This window comes from Narcine bancroftii, chromosome 6, assembly GCF_036971445.1.
Source record: "Narcine bancroftii isolate sNarBan1 chromosome 6, sNarBan1.hap1, whole genome shotgun sequence".
NCBI lineage: Eukaryota > Metazoa > Chordata > Chondrichthyes > Torpediniformes > Narcinidae > Narcine > Narcine bancroftii.
The window spans coordinates 236,332,785-236,353,465 of record NC_091474.1 but is presented as its reverse complement, the minus strand read 5'-3'; the positions used below and the strand labels follow the sequence as shown (position 1 = coordinate 236,353,465).

Here is a 20,681-nt window from a genome sequence, read left to right as displayed (position 1 = left end):
CTTTAGCCCTTCTGATCTGTACTGAACTATTATTCTGCCCTAATACCACCGGTGTCCATGCCCCTCCCATCCATGTACCTGTCCAGGTTTTCAATAAATGTTAAAATTGAGCCCGCATTTACCATTTCAAAGGGCAGCTCTTTCCACACTCCCATTACATTAGAAGGGGTTCCCTTTAAACTGTCCCCATTTTCACCCTTTGTATCTCACCTCATTGGAAAAAAGCCACCTTGCATTTACTCTGTATATCTCTATCAAATCTCCCCTCACTCCTCTACATTCCAGGGAATAATGCCTTAAACTGTTTATCCTTTCCCTGTCACTCAGTTCCTCAAGTCATGGCAACATCCAAGTAAATATTTTCTGCACTCTTTCAATCTCATTATCAGGGCTATGAGGAACTGGTACAGAATAGGAGATGAGGCCTGGGGCAGATCCATCATGATTATATTGAAAGGTGAGACAGACTTGAGGGCCTGTGGCCTATGCCTGATTGAACTATTCTTAAGTTTCTGTCCAACATTAGATACCCTTCTGTACTGACCACATTTACCAGCATCTCACAACCTTGCACATTTTGATGATTTGAATGTGTTTTTTCAATATTGTGATTACCTCGCTTCAGTTGTAATTCACTTAGGACATCTGGGAAACACAACTGTTCAGTGGGAGTGTCTAACCCTCATTCGGGGAAGGCCGGATGGCCCTGGGCCTCTATTCTCTGGACAAGCTCTGGAATTGCCAAGGCTTGGAAGGTTGGACCAGATGCAGGTAAATGATGCCAGTGTAGACAAGAATGGCAGGGACGTAGAGTTGAACACCACAGGACCAAGCCTTTCACTTTACCACATCCATGTTGAGCCTTTTTTTCCCATCAGCCCTATTCCTAATTGCACTCGTAGTTGGAATCTATGACTTTGGAAAAAGGAAGCTGATCTCTTTAAAATCCAAACAGAGGTTGACACCCAGTAACTTTAGGTTCAGATGTTGAAAAATTTAATTCAGAGATACAGCATGGCAACAGGCCCTTCCAGCCACGAGCCTGTGTCACACAAATACACCAATTAACCTACAAACCCCATACATTTTTAAGGTTGGGAGGAAAGCGAAGCACCTGGAGGAAACCAACACAGGTCACGGGGAGTATTTACAAACTCATTACAGACAGCAGTGATTTCGAACCCAGGTCACTGGTGCTGTCATGGCTTTGTGCTAACTGTGCCACCCAATCATGAGAGAACAGCCCAAGGAAAAACAAGATCCTTCAGATGCTGGCATCCTGAAGTGAAACCATTTCTCTCCATGAATGCTGCCTGACCTGCTCAATACTAAATATCATTGTGGGTTTGTGTGGGAGGGGTGTAATGATATCTTTGGCTTGGCTTGGCTTCGCGGACGAAGATTTATGGAGGGGGTAAAAAGTCCACATCAGCTGCAGGCTCGTTTGTGGCTGACCAGTCCGATGCGGGACAGGCAGGCACGATTGCAGCGGTTGCAAGGGAAAATTGGTTGGTTGGGGTTGGGTGTTGGGTTTTTCCTCCTTTGCCTTTTGTCAGTTAGGTGGGCTCTGCGGTCTTCTTCAAAGGAGGCTGCTGCCCGCCAAACTGTGAGGCGCCAAGATGCATGTGTGGGTTGCATTGATATGTTCTGCATTTCTGTGTATGTGTGTGTATGGTGTATTTATATATACTGTATATTTGTTTGTGTGTGTGTATGTGGGTGTGTGTGTGTTTGGGTTATTGATATATACTGTATATATTTCTATGTATGTGTGTATGTGCATGTGAGGGGTGTATCAATAAATACTGTATATTTGTGTGTGTGGTGTATTTATATAAAGTTTCTCTTGTGTCTTGGTGTGAGCTTGCAGGCGCCTCAGATTGAAGAGACTGCCATCCGTGCGGTACCGGATGTAAACAGCGTCTTCATTGTTGGGGTCTTTCATGGCTTGGTTCAGCATCATGCTGAAGAAGATTGAAAAGAGGGTTGGTGCGAGAACACAGCCTTGCTTCACGCCATTGTTAATGGAGAAGGGTTCAGAGAGCTCATTGCTGTATCTGACCCGACCTTGTTGGTTTTCGTGTCCGTGAACTACTCTTTGCAGATGATGCCGCTTTAGTTGCCCATTCAGAGCCAGCTCTTCAGCGCTTGACGTCCTGCTTTGCGGAAACTGCCAAAATGTTTGGCCTGGAAGTCAGCCTGAAGAAAACTGAGGTCCTCCATCAGCCAGCTCCCCACCATGACTACCAGCCCCCCCACATCTCCATCGGGCACACAAAACTCAAAACGGTCAACCAGTTTACCTATCTCGGCTGCACCATTTCATCAGATGCAAGGATCGACAATGAGATAGACAACAGACTCGCCAAGGCAAATAGCGCCTTTGGAAGACTACATAAAAGAGTCTGGAAAAACAACCAACTGAAAAACCTCACAAAGATAAGCGTATACAGAGCCGTTGTCATACCCACACTCCTGTTCGGCTCCGAATCATGGGTCCTCTACCGGCACCACCTACGGCTCCTAGAACGCTTCCACCAGCGTTGTCTCCGCTCCATCCTCAACATCCATTGGAGCGCTCACACCCCTAACGTCGAGGTACTCGAGATGGCAGAGGTCGACAGCATCGAGTCCACGCTGCTGAAGATCCAGCTGCGCTGGATGGGTCACGTCTCCAGAATGGAGGACCATCGCCTTCCCAAGATCGTATTATATGGCGAGCTCTCCACTGGCCACCGTGACAGAGGTGCACCAAAGAAAAGGTACAAGGACTGCCTAAAGAAATCTCTTGGTGCCTGCCACATTGACCACCGCCAGTGGGCTGATAACGCTTCAAACCGTGCATCTTGGCGCCTCACAGTTTGGCGGGCAGCAGCCTCCTTTGAAGAAGACCGCAGAGCCCACCTCACTGACAAAAGGCAAAGGAGGAAAAACCCAACACCCAACCCCAACCAACCAATTTTCCCTTGCAACCGCTGCAATCGTGTCTGCCTGTCCCGCATCGGACTGGTCAGCCACAAACGAGCCTGCAGCTGACGTGGACTTTTTACCCCCTCCATAAATCTTCGTCCGCGAAGCCAAGCCAAAGAAAGAAGAAGGTATTTATATATACTGTATATTTGTGTGATGTGTTGTGTATTTATATATACTGTATATTAATGTATGTATGGTGTAAATATAGATACTGTATACTTGTTTGTGTGTATGTGTGGGTGTGGGTGGGGTGTATTGATATATATATTGTACATTTGTGTATGTGTGTTTGTGGCTCCTAGAACGCTTCCACCAGCGTTGTCTCCGCTCCATCCTCAACATCCATTGGAGCGCTTACACCCCTAACGTCGAAGTACTCGAGATGGCAGAGGTCGACAGCATCGAGTCCACGCTGCTGAAGATCCAGCTGCGCTGGATGGGTCACGTCTCCAGAATGGAGGACCATCGCCTTCCCAAGATCGTGTTATATGGCGAGCTCTCCACTGGCCACCGTGACAGAGGTGCACCAAAGAAAAGGTACAAGGACTGCCTAAAGAAATCTCTTGGTGCCTGCCACATTGACCACCGCCAGTGGGCTGATAACGCCTCAAACCGTGCATCTTGGCGCCTCACAGTTTGGCGGACAGCAACCTCCTTTGAAGAAGACCGCAGAGCCCACCTCACTGACAAAAGGCAAAGGAGGAAAAACCCAACACCCAACCCCAACCAACCAATTTTCCCTTGCAACCGCTGCAGTCGTGTCTGCCTGTCCCGCATTGGACTTGTCAGCCACAAACGAGCCTGCAGCTGACGTGGACTTTTTACCCCCTCCATATATCTTCGTCCGCGAAGCCAAGCCAAAGAAAGAAGAAGGTATTTATATATACTGTATATTTGTGTGATGTGTTGTGTATTTATATATACTGTATATTAATGTATGTATGGTGTAAATATAGATACTGTATACTTGTTTGTGTGTATGTGTGGGTGTGGGTGGGGTGTATTGATATATATATTGTACATTTGTGTATGTGTGTTTGTGGCTCCTAGAACGCTTCCACCAGCGTTGTCTCCGCTCCATCCTCAACATCCATTGGAGCGCTTACACCCCTAACGTCGAAGTACTCGAGATGGCAGAGGTCGACAGCATCGAGTCCACGCTGCTGAAGATCCAGCTGCGCTGGATGGGTCACGTCTCCAGAATGGAGGACCATCGCCTTCCCAAGATCGTGTTATATGGCGAGCTCTCCACTGGCCACCGTGACAGAGGTGCACCAAAGAAAAGGTACAAGGACTGCCTAAAGAAATCTCTTGGTGCCTGCCACATTGACCACCGCCAGTGGGCTGATAACGCCTCAAACCGTGCATCTTGGCGCCTCACAGTTTGGCGGACAGCAACCTCCTTTGAAGAAGACCGCAGAGCCCACCTCACTGACAAAAGGCAAAGGAGGAAAAACCCAACACCCAACCCCAACCAACCAATTTTCCCTTGCAACCGCTGCAGTCGTGTCTGCCTGTCCCGCATCGGACTTGTCAGCCACAAACGAGCCTGCAGCTGACGTGGACTTTTTACCCCCTCCATATATCTTCGTCCGCGAAGCCAAGCCAAAGAAAAGATATATACTGTATATTTGTGTGTGTGTGTGTGTGTGTGTGTGTGTGTGTGTGTGTGTGTGTGTGGTGTATTTATATATACTGCATAGTTGTGTGATGTGTGGTGTATTTATATATACTGTATATTTGTGGGTGTGTATGTGTGTATGGTGTATTTATATACACTGCATAGTTGTGTGATGTGTGGTGTATTTAGATATACGATATATTTGTGTGTGTGGTGTATTTATATATACTGTATATTTGTTTGATGTGTGGTGTATTTATATATACTCACCAAAGCCTTCGACACCGTGAGCAGGAAAGGGCTTTGGCAAATACTAGAGCGCATCGGATGTCCCCCAAAGTTCCTCAACATGATTATCCAACTGCACGAAAACCAACAAGGTCGGGTCAGATACAGCAATGAGCTCTCTGAACCCTTCTCCATTAACAATGGCGTGAAGCAAGGCTGTGTTCTCGCACCAACCCTCTTTTCAATCTTCTTCAGCATGATGCTGAACCAAGCCATGAAAGACCCCAACAATGAAGACGCTGTTTACATCCGGTACCGCACGGATGGCAGTCTCTTCAATCTGAGGCGCCTGCAAGCTCACACCAAGACACAAGAGCAACTTGTCCGTGAACTACTCTTTGCAGACGATGCCGCTTTAGTTGCCCATTCAGAGCCAGCTCTTCAGCGCTTGACGTCCTGCTTTACGGAAACTGCCAAAATGTTTGGCCTGGAAGTCAGCCTGAAGAAAACTGAGGTCCTCCATCAGCCAGCTCCCCACCATGACTACCAGCCCCCCCACATCTCCATCGGGCACACAAAACTCAAAACGGTCAACCAGTTTACCTATCTCGGCTGCACCATTTCATCAGATGCAAGGATCGACAATGAGATAGACAACAGACTCGCCAAGGCAAATAGCGCCTTTGGAAGACTACACAAAAGAGTCTGGAAAAACAACCAACTGAAAAACCTCACAAAGATAAGCGTATACAGAGCCGTTGTCATACCCACACTCCTGTTCGGCTCCGAATCATGGGTCTTCTACCGGCATCACCTACGGCTCCTAGAATGCTTCCACCAGCGTTGTCTCCGCTCCATCCTCAACATCCATTGGAGCGCTTTCATCCCTAACGTCGAAGTACTTGAGATGGCAGAGGTCGACAGCATCGGGTCCACGCTGCTGAAGATCCAGCTGCGCTGGATGGGTCACGTCTCCAGAATGGAGGACCATCGCCTTCCCAAGATCGTGTTATATGGCGAGCTCTCCACTGGCCACCGTGACAGAGGTGCACCAAAGAAAAGGTACAAGGACTGACTAAAGAAATCTCTTGGTGCCTGCCACATTGACCACCGCCAGTGGGCTGATATCGTCTCAAACCGTGCATCTTGGCGCCTCACAGTTTGGCGGGCAGCAACTTCCTTTGAAGAAGACCGCAGAGCCCACCTCACTGACAAAAGGCAAAGGAGTAAAAACACAACACCCAACCCCAACCAACCAATTTTCCCCTGCAGCCGCTGCAACCATGTCTGCCTGTCCCGCATCGGACTTGTCAGCCACAAACGAGCCTGCAGCTGACGTGGACTTTTACCCCCTCCATAAATCTTCGTCCGCGAAGCCAAGCCAAAGAATATTTGTGTATGTGTGTATGGTGTATTTATATATACTGTATAGTTGTGTGATGTGTGGTGTATTTAGATATACTATATATTTGTGTGTGTGGTGTATTTATATATACTGTATATTTGTTTGATGTGTGCTGTATTTATATATACTGTATATTTGTGTATGTGTGTATGGTGTATTTATATATACTGTATAGTTGTGTGATGTGTGGTGTATTTAGATATACCATATATTTGTGTGTGTGGTGTATTTATATATACTGTATATTTGTTTGATGTGTGGTATATTTTCATACCCACACTCCTGTTCGGCTCCGAATCATGGGTCCTCTACCGGCACCACCTATGGCTCCTAGAACACTTCCACCAGCGTTGTCTCCGCTCCATCCTCAACATCCATTGGAGTGCTTTCATCCCTAACGTCGAAGTACTCGAGATGGCAGAGGTCGACAGCATCGAGTCCACGCTGCTGAAGATCCAGCTGCGCTGGGTGGGTCACGTCTCCAGAATGGAGGACCATCGCCTTCCCAAGATCGTGTTATATGGCGAGCTCTCCACTGGCCACCGTGACAGAGGTGCACCAAAGAAAAGGTACAAGGACTGCCTAAAGAAATCTCTTGGTGCCTGCCACATTGACCACCGCCAGTGGGCTGATATCGCCTCAAACCGTGCATCTTGGCGCCTCACAGTTTGGCGGGCAGCAACCTCCTTTGAAGAAGACCGCAGAGCCCACCTCATTGACAAAAGGCAAAGGAGGAAAAACCCAACACCCAACCCCAACCAACCATTTTTCCCCTGCAGCCGCTGCAACCGTGTCTGCCTGTCCCACATCGGACTTGTCAGCCACAAACGAGCCTGCAGCTGACGTGGACTTTTACCCCCTCCATAAATCTTCGTCCGCGAAGCCAAGCCAAAGATATTTGTGTGTGTGGTGTATTTATATATACTGTATAGTTGTGTGATGTGTGGTGTATTTAGATATACTATATATTTGTGTGTGTGGTGTATTTATATATACTGTTTATTACCCTCAGACAGCTCCAAGAAAAGTGCAGAGAACAAAACAAAGGACTCTACATCACCTTTGTTGACTTCACCAAAGCCTTTGACACCATGAGCAGGAAAAGGCTTTGGCAAATACTAGAGCGCCTCGGATGCCCCCCCAAGTTCCTCAACATGGTTATCCAACTGCACAAAAACCAACAAGGTCGGGTCAGATACAGCAATGAACTCTCCGAACCCTTCTCCATTGACAACGGCGTGAAGTAAGGCTGCGTTCTCGCACCAACCCTCTTTACTATCTTCTTCAGCATGATGCTGAAACAAGCCATGAAAGACCTCAACAATGAAGACGCTGTTTACATCCGGTACCGCACGGATGGCAGTCTCTTCAATCTGAGGCGCCTGCAAGCTCACACCAAGACACAAGAGCAACTTGTCCGTGAACTACTCTTTGCAGACGATGCCACTTTAGTTGCCCACTCAGAGCCAGCTCTTCAGCGCATGACGTCCTGTTTTGCAGAAACTGCCAAAACGTTTGGCCTGGAAGTCAGCCTGAAGAAAACTGAGGTCCTCCATCAGCCAGCTCCCCACCATGACCACCAGCCCTCCCACATCTCCATCGGGCACACAGAACTCAAAACGGTCAACCAGTTTACCTACCTCGGCTGCATCATTTCATTTGATGCAAGGATCGACAAAGAGATAGACAACAGACTCGCCAAGGCAAATAGTGCCTTTGGAAGACTACACAAAAGCATCTGGAAAAACAACCACCTGAAGAAACACACAAAGATCAGCATGTACAGAGCCATTGTCATACCCACGCTCCTGTTCGGCTCCGAATCATGGGTCCTCTCCCAGCATCATCTACAGCTCCTAGAACGCTTCCATCAGCGCTGTCTCCGCTCCATCCTCAACATTCATTGGAATGACTTCATCACTAACATCGAAGTAATCAAGCTGGCAGAGTCCGCAAGCTTCAAATCCTTGCTGCTGAAGACCCAACTGCGCTGGGTGGGTCACGTCTCCAGAATGGAGGACCATCGCCTTTCCAAGATTGTGTTCTATGGCGAGCTCTCCACTAGCCACTGAGACAGAGGTGCACCAAAGAAGAGGTACAAGGACTGCTTAAAGAAATCTCTTGGTGCCTGCCACATTGACCACCGCCAGTGGGTTGATATCGCCTCCAACCGTGCATCTTGGCACCTCACAGTTTGGCGGGCAGCAACCTCCTTTGAAGAAGACTACAGAGCCCACCTCACTGACAAAAGAAGAAAACCCAACACCCAACCCCAACCAACCAATTTTCCCTTGCAACCGCTGCAATCGTGCCTGCCTGTCCCGCATCGGACTTGTCAGCCACAAACGGGCTGCAGCAGACGTGGACATTACCCCTCCATAAATCTTCGTCCGCCAAGCCAAGCCAAAGAAGAATGATATTTGTGTGTGTGTGTTTGTGTGTGTGTGTGTGTGTGTGTGTGGGGGGGGGGGGGGTGGGTTGTACTTATATATTTATATATACTGTATATTTGTGTCTGTGTATGTGTGCAGGGGTGTTGTATTTATATATACTGTATATTTGTGTGTGTGTGTGTGCTGTATTTAGATATACTATGTATTTGTGTGTGTTTATATATACTGTATATATGTGTGTGTGTGTGTGTGTGTGGGTTATATTTATATATACTGTATATTTGTGTGTGTGTGTGGTGTATTTATATATACTGTATAGTTGTGTGATGTGTGGTGTATTTAGATATACTCTCTATTTGTGGGTGTGTATGTGTGTATGGTGTATTTATATATGCTGTATAGTTGTGTGATGTGTGGTATTTAGATATACTATGTATTTGTGTGTGTGGTGTATTTATATATATTGTATATTTGTTTGATGTGTGCTGTATTTATATATACTGTATATTTGTGTGTGTGTGTGGTGTATTTATATATACTGTATAGTTGTGTGATGTGTGGTGTATTTAGATATACTCTCTATTTGTGTGTGTGGTGTATTTATATATACTGTATATTTGTTTGATGTGTGGTGTATTTATATATTCTGTATGTGTGTGCGTGTGTGTGTGTGTGTGTGTGTGTGTGTGTGTGTGTGTGTGTGTGTGTGTGTGTGTGTGTGTGTGTGTGGTATGGTGGGCCTTCTATCCTGACTGGAATCTGTCGGATATGTTGTTTTGATGTAGGTGGGGCAACAATTGGCTAAGATCAACTTTTTTGAGGGCCTTTGACGCGAATGAAAGTTTAGAAACCGGTCAGTAATTTTTGGGTGTGATGGGGTGTAGGCTGGGTTTTTTCAGGAGGGGCTGGACCACGGTGCGCTTTGAACAAATTGGAATAATCCCAGTGGCCAAGGAACTGTTAATAATAGAGAGAATATGAGGACCAGCTGTATTGAAACATCCCTCGGGGGGGGGGGGGGGGGTTGGGATAATGTCAAGGGGGCAGGTTGTTGGCTTCATGGCAAACACAACCTTTCTAAGGGTGGGTAGTATGATTGGGCTGAAACAGTCCAGGTCTGATGAACAGAGCTCTGGTACAGTTAGATTGTGGGTGGAGGGAGACGGGGTTGTGGTTGTTAGCAATGTTGATCCTGATGTTCTCAACTTTGTTTATGAAGAATTTTTTTTAATTCTTCGCATTTGGTAAGGGACACATCCGAGTTGGTTTTAGGTGTAGGACCAATGATTGAGTTGATGGTATTGAACAAGACCTTTGGATTTTTCGAGTTCTCCTCCCATCCTTTGTTGCTCCAAGGAGAAAAGCTGTATCTCTGTCAACCTTGCTTCATATGGCATGTTCTCTGATCCAGCACCCTCCTGGTAAATATCCTCTGCATCCTATCCAAAATATCTACATACTCCCTGTAATGAGGTGACTAAAACTGAATGCAATTATCCAAGTGCGGTCTAACCAGAGCTTTATAGAGCTGCAACATTATCTTAGAGCTCTTGAACACAATTCTCAACAAATGAAAACCAAAATACCAGACACCTTCTCAACCACCCCCTCAACATGCATGGTAATCTTGAGGGATCTATGGACCTGGACTCCAAGATCCCTCTGTACTTCCATACAGTTAAGAATCCTACCATTAGCTCTGCCTTCAAGTTCAACTGTTGCAAAGTGCATCATTTCATACTTTTTCAGCTTTAGTGGCACCTGCCACTTCTCCACCCAACTCTTCATCCTGTCTATGACCCTTCGTAACTTATGGGAACTTTTCACACTATGCCCAATACCTCTAACCTTTGTGTCATCTGCAAATTTACTGAGCCACCATTTCACTTCTTTATCCTAGTCATTTATAAAAATCAGAAAGTGCCAGGGTCCCTGAACCATCTGGACTTTGGAAGATGACAACTATTATGGCTAAATCCACTGCCTTCCAAACTCAAATATAAATCATTAGGTCCTTGGGTTTTCTCAGATGTCAAGGTGTGACAGAATTATGTTATTATTAATCTTTAGTTATAAAACATATATTTTTATCAAAGTTATTTTTGTGGGTATGGACACACACAATTACATTCAGAAAGAGAGGCCATTTTCGGAGTTGTAACCCCAATAAAACTAAAACTGTTCATTGGAATATCTAGGACAATGGGATTGTGCAAGGAGGACAACTAATTAAACAAAAGGTTCTTTGCTTGTTTACCTCTATTGTTAGAATGGAGACTCAGATGGCATCTGTTTAAACAAAAAACACACTTTTGCTTGTGGTCAGAAAACTTTTGGAAGAGATAAAGCTCTTAGCACATAGATGTGAAGTAACTTTGAAAGAAACTCCAAAAGACAGGAATGATGTCATGTCAAGTTGTAAAGACACTTGCTTTTTCTTGAATATTTTATATTGAGAATTTTCATTCCACCTGCAGTCGAAATGAAGAATAATCAAAAAGAAAATCATTGCTATCTAAAATTATACAAATATTGATCTACGTGTCAATATTAAAAAAAGTGAGAAAAAAGAAGTCCACACGTGATTCAATTATTAAAAAGAAAAAAAATTACAATAATACTATAAAGTTGCAAATTCAATGACCCTGTTGAACCAAAGGGAGAAAAAGATGATAGAAAGATAGAGAGAAAGAACAAAATAAGAGGAACCTCCTGCCCCCCCCCCCACAAGAAATCATTTAAGATTTACCCCAATGTCCCTTAGGTATGAATTCCATATTCTTGAAAATACATCAGACCTGTTTATAAGGTTTATAGGTGATCTTCTCTAGGGGGAACTCAATTATGCATTTCTATCTTCCAGTGGGCTAAACCTAGTTGGGAATCAGATTTCCAGGTCACTGCTATGCATTTCCTAGCCACCACTTAAGAGGTCTTAATTAATTTTAATTGATAGTCAACAGCCTCATTTTAGATCTTACATCTTCTAAATTCCCTATGGTAAAGACACTTCAAGACAGAAAGCAAGGAACTAATTTCAAACTGAAGGCAAAAGATGCCTCACCATCCTATAGGATTGAAGCAGTTGCTTGGCCATCCTGTAAGTCACACAGGATTGAAATACTGTAATCAGAAAGGTACTACAGGTACACAATCCTTTATCCAGAACCCTTGGGAGACAGTGTGTCCCGAATTTTGGATTTTTATGGATATCTGAAAGCCAGATTTAAACCCACCTGAATTGTGCTGCCATATTGACCCTCACCTCCTTCCAGTCCACGCTGCTGTCTTCCCCCCCACTCGCCCATGTGACTCATGCTGCCGATCTCCCTCCTCGCCAACCCGACTCATGCTGCCGGTCTCCCCACCCCTCACCCACCCGACTTCCACTGCTGATCTCTTCCCCTCGCCCGCCTGACTCATGCTGCTGTCTCTCTCCCCACTTGCTGGATTTTGCAGCTTTCCAGATTTTAGATGTCTGGATAAAGGATTGTGTATCTGTATTAAGTGTTACTCCTGGTCAAAGGAGAACACAGAATAAGTGGCTTTGAAAAGAGAATTACCACTTCCGACTGCCCTTTAAGAAAGAGAGAGGAGGCAGTTCTACTGTGTCCATTTCAACATGGGCTCTTCATTTAACCCTTGCCTGGGTTTGTGAAACCATTTTTGAAGAATAAACAAGTATTGAAACTTCCATTCGTATGAAGAAACAATTCTCTGAAAACTACTCTTCAAGAAATTTGTGAGTTTTGAGAAGTCTGATGCCTAACACCAACTCCATAATTGCTGTTGAGCAACAATTTAAAGAATCTGAGATTCAAAATAAAACTGACTGAACTTTAAAATAACCTCTTTAGAATTGTGCCTGAACTATCATGATTTTGGTTTTGCCGCACACACACACACACACACACACACACACACACACACACCCACGCGCACACACCCACACATACACACACACGCACACACACACGCACACACACACACGCACACACGCACACACACACACACACACACACACACACACACACACACACACACATTTGTGGATAGTGGGGTTAAGTTAGAGTCAAGTTTAAAGTAAGAAGTGCTACATTATTAATAGTTTTTAGCAGGTTTCATGCTGAGCCTCCACCTTGAGGCTGGCTAAATTTGCAGAGAAAAATTCAAATTTACCCTTTCGTGGAGCAGCCCCGAAAGGCTGCTTTTGCACCACTTTCACATTGAGCAGCGCCTTGTAGTGTCCTCTGGAGCTGATGGCGGCGGGACAATTGGTGACATAGCACCACCCACCGCACCGAATGCCGGAAGAGCCCTAGAGTGGAGAATGGCGACCCCCAGAGCAGGTAGAAAAGCTGATTGGGATGTTTGCAGCCAGTCTAAGTGCCCAGGCAGAAAGGTCTCCCTGCCGTGCGCGTTGTCGGCATTTTAAAAGTCTCGCTTTTGCCTCTCAAGCTGCCGGCATCCCCGTGACATCATCAGCCGGCCCCCTAGCCAGCCCCTTGCAGCAGCACTACATTCATGATGCGTGGCGGAGGGCTGCTGCGCTCTGATACTGACGCGACAGCAGAAAGGGATTGGATGCGATGCCTAGGAGCTGGTCGGGTCCATTTATGAGGGTAAGTTTTCTGAGGTGAGGGCGGAGAATCTCCGCCTTTTTTGCTTTATGAAAGGGCCTATCAATAAAATGATTGTTTTGAAGATACTATTGTCTTGGTGAGTTTCTATTGGTAAACACTAACTTCTCCAAAACTATACTTATCCAAGGGGACACATGAGAAAATAGACAATGGTTTGAGCTGGAATATAGGTCAGGCTCAAAAGATGGCCCATTCTTTTCCTCCCTCTGAGATCAATGGGAGGGAAGCCACATGCACCTCCTGATTTACATCAACGGAGCGGTGGTGGAGCGGTTACAGAGCTTCAAATTCCGGGGGGGGGCATATCTCTGATCATCTCACTTGGTCTTTGGATTCATCGACGGTGATCAAAAGGCACCATGTCTTTATTTTTTGAGATGGATGAGGAAGTTACACCTCAGCCCCTGAGGGCTGTTGGTTTTCTATAGATGTTCTATTGAGAGAGTGCTGACATACAGTATTTTGGTGTGGTACAGGAATTATTCTGGACAAGATAGGAAGGCGCTCCAGCAGGGAGTGAAAACTGCCCAACGGATTGTTGGAATGCAATTGGCTCCCATCAAATCTATCTCTAGAAGACGATGTTTGGACAGGCCGAGGAATGTCATTAAAGACGCAACACACCCCAACCATGAACTATTTACTCCCCTACCATCGGCCAGATGTCATAGGAGCCTTCACTCGAGATTTACCAGACTTAAAAAGGTATTTTTTCACGATATTGTTAAATACCAATTCACGGCACTGAGTTCTGCACTTGTATTTCAGGATACAATTTTTAACAATTTATTTTAAAATATTGTACATGGTTTATTGTGTGTGTGTTTTATTTGAATTGTATGTCCCTTGCAACCGCTGCAATCGTGTCTGCCTGTCCCGCATCGGACTGGTCAGCCACAAACGAGCCTGCAGCTGACGTGGACTTTTTACCCCCTCCATAAATCTTCGTCCGCGAAGCCAAGCCAAAGAAAGATGTGCTTATTTTATTCTATTTTACATTTTGGTCAAAGCTATGCTGGTATACCGGCATAATGACAATAAAGGGTATCGCATCACATCACAACGCTCGACCCCACCGAGCTCTCCAACCGATTACTTTTTGCTGAACTAAACTTAACCAATATTAATTCCTTCAGTTCCTCGCTCTCACTCAGCCTTGATTCCCTAAAATATCTGCTTAGTTTTGAGTGTCTTCTGTGAAGACAAGCGCAAAATAATGGTTGATTTCCCCTGTCCCTTTTTTAAAATTTCCATTATAAATTGATCCGTCTCTGTCTGTAAAGGACACCCACTTGCTCCCACTGGTCTTTGCCAACTTAAGCTCTTGCAGTTCTTTGCCAAGTTCCAAAGTGTTCCTGATCTTCAGCTCGATGGCGATTTCTGGCAATTAAAAAAAAAATTAGTATTTATTTAATTTTAGTGATACAGCACAATTGAAGGCCAATTAACCCACCACCCCCACATGTCGTGGAGTTCAGGAGGAAACCAAAGTCCCTGGAGGAAACTCACACAGGTGTTACAAGATCAAAACAGCAACCACAAAGAAGGGGTAAAGATCAACAATTACTTGTGAGTTTCACCGCAGGTATGACTTTACCCTCTGCTAAATCATTCCCTAACAAAAGAGAAACTCCATCCACCGGCAGACTTGATCTTATCCCTATTGTAACCGGGCCATTAACTCAGTCTGATTTCATCACTATTCCATGTAAAGGTTTAGGCTCTGCTTCACCACTATTGCCTTTAATTAAATTCACATCTTCAATATCGGACTCCTCACCAAAATTCAAAACATTGCTTAATACAAGTGATTGGGCAGCTCCAGTATCCTGCAGGATTTTAACTGGCACTTGATTGGATCCTTCTTCAACCAAAATGAAACCTTCAGTAATAAATGGTTTAAAAATATCCCTAACTTTCTCACTCTGAACACAGGCGATTGGTACCACCCCTTTCTCTTTCTTCCTATTCAGTGCAGAACAATTTGCTATTATGTGCCCTGGTTTCTTACACTCAATAACACTCAAAAAATTTTCCTTCACCCATTTCTCTTCCTCTCTTCCTTTAACCTCACTTCTAGATTTTCTTTCTACTCTACTTGGATTATCAGCAGTATTCCTTTGAAAGATTTTCCCCAGTGTCTACTTAGACTTGTGGGTTAAAGCATATTCCTCTGTGAATTTAGCCAATTCTTGCCAAGTTTTAATATTTTTCTCTGCCAAGTACACTTGAATAATCGTCAGGAACACAATTTTTAATCTCCTCAATCAGAATGATTTCCCTCAATAAATCAAAGTTATTTTCTACTTTCATTGCGGCACACCACTGATCAAAACGCACAAACTTCCTATAAGCAAAGTCCAGGTAAGATTGCTTTTTTTAAACTCCTGAACTTTTGTCTATAAGCCTCTGGGACTAGTTCATAAGATCGGAGTATAGCCTGCTTTACAAATTCATAATCAGCTACTTGTTGTACAGTGAGACACGAGTACATCTGTTGGGCTTTCCCTTTAAGGACACTTTGTAGCAGGAGTGACCACTGGTCTGGTGGCCATTTTAAATTTACAGCTACTTTCTCAAAATGCTGAAAATACTGGTCTATTTCAGCTTCCTCAAATGGAGGAACTAACCTCACTTCTCTTCTGACCAGAAACCTCTCCTCCTGACCAGCATGAGGGTTTTGAGCTTCTCCCTCTCCTTGGGTTAGGGTCAGCTTTAATTTAGCTAGTTCTAGCTCATGCTCCTCCCTTCCGGCTGCCCTTTCCTCCATTTCTGCCTGCCTTACTGCTTCCCTTTCGCTTTCCTTTCTGCCTCTCTTTTTTCCTCTAACTCTAGTTTTCTCAAAGCCAACTTTACTTTCTCTGAAGTTTTCTCCTTTGGAAACTGTTCTAATGCAGCTTCTTCAAATATCCCCTTTCCTACATAGTGCTTAACAACCTTTTGGGCAATTTCCTTTTTTTTTTCATCCCAGTTCTTACTGTAAGAAGTTTTAACTTGCAAACTCTAACCATCAGTTCTGACTTTTTAGCCATGTTTAAATTAACCACTGAAGGGTTCGCTATGAACTGGTCAATATTCATAATTGCTAGTTTTTCTGCTGGTGATTTATACACTCACCGTTTATTTTTAATTTCAAGCTGGAGGTTGAGTCAAACTGATAACTAAGCACAAGTCAATCGCCCTTAAAGCTTCCAAATTGGTTTGATCCCGGACGATGCCCCCAAATTATGTTACAAGATCAAACCAGCAACCACAAAGAAGGCAAATCACACAGGGGTAAAGATGAACAATTACTTTATTAACAAAAATTCACCTTCAAACTTTAATTCAAAATCCCCCCTTTCATAACAATGCCCACTGGTTACTATGCAAATCTCTATAGCAGTGTAAAACTAATAAATTCCCCAGCCTAAATATAACATATGTAATTAAAGTCTAAGTTATATTTCCAACCAGCCCACTGAAATACTTAGACACAAAACAAACACAAAATACACAAGACTCACAAAACTTCGATCTCAACCAAAGCAAAGATCATAAACAAAATTCAGTTTGTTTGGTAAACTGAAGCCAAAAGATCTTTGAGAGAGAGAGAGAGAGAGAGAGAGAGAGAGAGAGAGAGAGAGCACAAACTTTGAAGTTGTCTTCCTGTGTTGTTTGCAGAGAGAGTAACCACTGGCTTGGTCTGGATCCTTCTGGCTGCCTTCGGAATGTTCATCCCTTTTTGAAATTCCAACATTCTAAACTGTCCTCCAGACCATAACTCTGGGCCTTCTTCCACTCCACAGACTTGGTTTGTCATCCAAGTCCAGAAATTTTTAGATCATTTTCTGCACATGCTCAGCCCGTCTCCCACTCTCTCAGCAGTCCACCTTCACCTTGTCTCTCTAAGGCAAACTGTCACTTTTTAACATAAAACCACAGAACACACGGCCAATACACAACTCAGAACTCTGTAACACAGGTCACGGGGATAACATGCAAACTCCTTGCAGATTTGAACCACGGATGCTGGAACTGTAATCGTCTTATGATAACAGCTAAGCTAACTCTGCTGCCTTATTGATAAGTAGATTTAGCATAATATTTGATTTCATTGCCAGACATAGATGAGTTGCCTTTCCGAATTGGGTTTTCATGCTTTAAAGCAAGTTTCTATGGTGCATTATTTCCTGAAGTGCTAACCATTGCTTCCCCAGCGAAAAGCTTTTAATGTTGATGCACCATCAATGACTCGGAAGACTGTTGTTGAGAAACCAATGAGCTTTTTAGTCACGTAAGAACAAAGGCATAGCCATACTGTTTGACTGTCCGGCACTGAGGAGGGAGCTGTGGAACAGCTGCCTTTATACAGGAGCCAGTGGGGAGGAGTCACAGGTACAATTGGCTAATAGGTGTGCCTGACCCGACAATTATATACAAGTGTTTCTAAAAAGAGTCCAGTGGGGTGAAGTGGAACTTACAAACATTACAAATTCAAAAATCACAAGTTCATGCTTTCATGACCATTGAAAGTTGGGACCATTGTAGTACTGGTTGTGGCAGCGGTGCAGCGGTGGGTTCCCGGATGGTCTTGGTCTGATGAGTCCATTGTATCCTCCCTCGGGGCAGAGGAAGAGCCAAGTCCCTGACAGAGATGATGTTTTCGTGTCAGTCTGGGTATGCCATGTAGCGATATTGGGGGTTGGAATGGAGGAGCTGGACTCTTTCAACCAGGGAGTCAGATTTAAGGCTCCTCACATGCTTCCAGAGTAGGTCGGGCCCTGGGGTCATCAGCCACACCAGTAGTATGGTCCCTGTCGTAGATTTCCTGGGAAAACATATGTTCATGCGGAGTGGCATTTGTGCCATTACATAGCAGGGACCTGATGGAGTGGAGAGCCTCAGGGAGGACCTCTTGCCAGCAGGAGACTGGGAGGCTCTTAGACCACAAGACCGTAGCATTCTCCCTCTCCACTTACCCATTACCCCAGGGGTGTAACTAGTGGTTCTGCTCATGGCAATGCCTCCGGCCAACAGATACTGGTGCAGCTCATCACTCAATAAGCTAGTCACTGTAGACGTAACTGGGGAAGCCTAACAAGGTGAAGAGGCTGCGCAGGGCTTGATGAATGTGGCGTCATGTCCGAGCAGAGTATGGCAAATGGAAAACGGGAATATTCATCGATGAGACAGTTTTTCTCTGGACCACACTGCAACAGCGACTGCACTTCCTGAGAAGACAGAAGCAGGCAAGTCTACTGGCCACCATCATGTCAACTTTCCACAGGAGCTCTATCAAGAGCATCCTGGGCGGTTGTATCACAGTGGGGTACAGTTACGGCAGATAAATGGTCGGACGTCAATCCATATGAGCATTAGAGTGGCAGAGAGGATCACTGGGGTCTCCTTCACCCCCCCCCCCATCTTCTACTGGGATCTACCGAGATCTACTGGGATCATTGGCTGAAGAGGGTGCTCAAAATCGTTGGGGACCCCTTCCACCCTGGCACACAGCATCTTTCAGCTGCTCTCATCAAGAAAGAGATACAGGAGGATCAGAGCCAGCTTCTTCCCACGGGCAGTGAGAACGCAGAATGACCAAAGGAACTGGTCACACTGACCATCCAAGACTCTCAAACAGTAAGTCTTTGAATAACATCATTTGGTTCAACATCATTATGTTATAACATAAAAAAAATAAATTAAAAATAAAATACCGCTGTATTTTACCACGATATAAAATTGGTTTCGTTTAACATTGTTTCAGTTAAAGTAGCACTTTCCAAGAGTGTATCAACATTAAGTGATTATATTAATTGCTGTATTTACAAAACAATATTTATTTATTTGTACACTGTATATGAATACTTGTCCTGCATATGTGTTGTTTGTTTGTAGGTGTTATGTGTAGCTACGTGTGTTTGCATTGAGTACCAGACAGTACTGTTTCAGCAGGTTATACTAATGCAATCAGATGACAATTAAATGATTTGATTTGACTTGGTAGGTCAATAGGCCACCAGGAAATGGCCCCAGAATCTTGGGGTGGGGGAGGTTGAAAGTGGAAGGGGGTGGTGCGGAAATTCATGAGAATCTGCAGAGAATAAAATGGGAATGGTGTAGGAGTAGTATAAATGCTTGAGGGTCAGCAGAAACTCAGTGGGGCAGGTTTCCATGCAGTCGAATGTGATTCTATCAATGACTTGGCCGCCCTCCCATCAACCTTCACCCTAATTCGCCTTTAAATGAACTATTTGTTTAAGAAATAAATTACCTCAAGCACGCCATTGGGATGCAGAAATAAAAACAATGGCTTCGGACACATTATTCCGAACATTTGTCAGGGAGCTGAATGATGCAGGAAATTAGTCCCAGTCTTCTGCAATAGAATAACTTAAGCAAATCTGATGAGCAGCAAAATATTTTATGTATATCTGTTGCTCTCCCCAAAGGTGCAGTGTAACTGTAGTCTGAAAAATACAGCAGGGCTGCTCAGGCATGCTGGTACATTTAGAAAATAGGATAGCAGGAGAAGAGGTAGGTCATTTGTCCTCTTGTGTCCAATAAGAGTATGGCTGATCTTTCCTCTGCATCATTTTCCTGTACCCACACCACATCCCTTGGTTCCTTTAGTAGCTAAAAAAACTATCAATCATTTCTACACATAAATAATGACAAATTACCTCTGGAGTGGCCATTCACACAAGAAGCACGTTTACACTGACTTCATCTCTTGCGGTGATTGCCGTAGGGTGGATGCCAGTGCGCGTCACCAGGAGCGTAGTATACATTAGCCCATTAGTCAGCTTAGGCTGCAGGCGGCCTGTAAAAAAGTCTGGAGGAATAACGTCGGGATGGAAATTAACGAATAATCTCTGTCACGACCTTTTTAACACAGCCAGCGTAGTGGGAAATTTGCGCAAATTTCCCACATCTCAGAAACTGGGTGACAAAAACATGGGAATCAAGAAAGTCGGCTGATGCTGGGGCTGAGTACAAGGCACAAACATGCTGGAGAAACTCAGCAGGTCATGCACCATCCATAGGGAGTAACGGGCAACCAATGTTTTGGGCCTGGCCTTTCATCGGGCATAAGCAATAACAGACAATTGCGTGAATAAAAAGGTGGGGGGAGAGGGGAGGAGGGAGGAAGGAAGGGGTAGGGAGAGGAGCACAGGTTAACAGGTAAAAGGTGAGGACCGGCTAACATAGCTGACCCATTTTGACATTCGGTTCTAGATACCTCAGTATCTAGAATGGAAACACCATCCTAACACCTACTCTTCTGTCAAACCCCAGAAAATTTGTAATAACGTAATTTCTCAGTCATCTGAGATTTATCCTGAAAGGGTTAATGAAGCACCAGGGCCCCAGTTTGCTTCATGTCCCTGCTTCAGGATAGCCCCATAATCCCAGGAATGAATCAAGTGAACCTC

General features: G+C 44.7%; 1 long non-coding RNA gene across 1 annotated transcript; it reads right to left on the bottom strand.

Annotated features, from left to right (window-relative positions):
- Positions 1-14,231: 14,231 nt before the first annotated feature.
- On the bottom strand, positions 14,232-16,968 carry LOC138735557 (uncharacterized). Its single transcript, XR_011339766.1, has 2 exons — positions 16,897-16,968; positions 14,232-14,643 (listed from the first exon to the last, which is right to left on the bottom strand). It is a non-coding gene; the product is annotated as an uncharacterized lncRNA (long non-coding RNA).
- Between the last annotated feature and the right edge of the window lie 3,713 nt (positions 16,969-20,681).